A 1,040-nucleotide genomic window follows, 5' to 3' on the forward strand; every position below is an offset into this window, starting at 1 on the left:
TGCTCGGTCCACTTCTCTCGGTGATAATGTGGCTAAAACCACTGAGCCATCCTTGCAGTAGATATTTAGGAAATCCATCTGCACGCAGTGGCAGCGGCCCATTTTGTTCCCCAAGCTGTGACAGCATGTCACAGAGTGGTAGCCATGCCACTTTATCTGGCAGAATTACTGTTTGTCTTTTAGTAAGCTCCTCAGCATCATTGGAAGGTGCCTGCTTTTCAATAAAAAAATCATGGGAGAGGAACTGAGCCAGAAGGATTCTCTCTCTATGTAGGAAGACCTCATGGGACTTTTAGTTTCCTTCCTGAGGGACATAAATATGAAACAACGTGCTTTTGTTGTATCTCTTCTGCCATTCATCAAGGATGTTACTCCCACCCATACACAGCTATTACACCACTCCCTGTAAAATACAGATGGTAGTATTCCTCCACTTGCTGTGAGGCTGCATTCTTCCCGCTGTCTTCCTCCTCCTCCCCAAGGAAGGCTAAAGAAAGGACTTTGTCAGGTTGCCTAGAGAAGCTGGGGGATCTCCACCCTTGGAGATGTTCCAGACTCACCAGGACACAGCCGTGAGCAACTTACCTACCTCTGGAGTCAGCCCTGCTGTGAGTAGGGGTTGGGACTACGGACCTCCTGAGGTCCTTTGCATCTAAATGTTTCAGTGAGTTACGTGATTCTGTAACCATACATCTTGGAAAACCAAAATCTATCCCAAGAAGTTTGAACACAGGCAAGAGAAATTTGAGAACAAATGGCTAAAATACTAAGCTTTAAATTTTACATAGCACATGAAGTAAAATATCAGTACAAATAATTCAAATGTTAATGTTATTCAGAGTATGTAATTTTAAATTTATTCCAGTTTCATCCTGTCTAAAGTGCTTTTTCTCAGTCTATGGTGCTAAGTCTCAAATTTTTATGCCAACCTTTCTCCCACATTTGAATGACTCCCATTGCAGCACCGGAATAAGGTTTCCTTGTCTACATCCCATACCTTGAGTTTGCACTAGTGGAATGTATCCATTTCAGTCTTCATT

This window comes from Pygoscelis adeliae, unplaced genomic scaffold, assembly GCF_000699105.1.
Source record: "Pygoscelis adeliae isolate BGI_AS28 unplaced genomic scaffold, ASM69910v1 Scaffold120, whole genome shotgun sequence".
NCBI lineage: Eukaryota > Metazoa > Chordata > Aves > Sphenisciformes > Spheniscidae > Pygoscelis > Pygoscelis adeliae.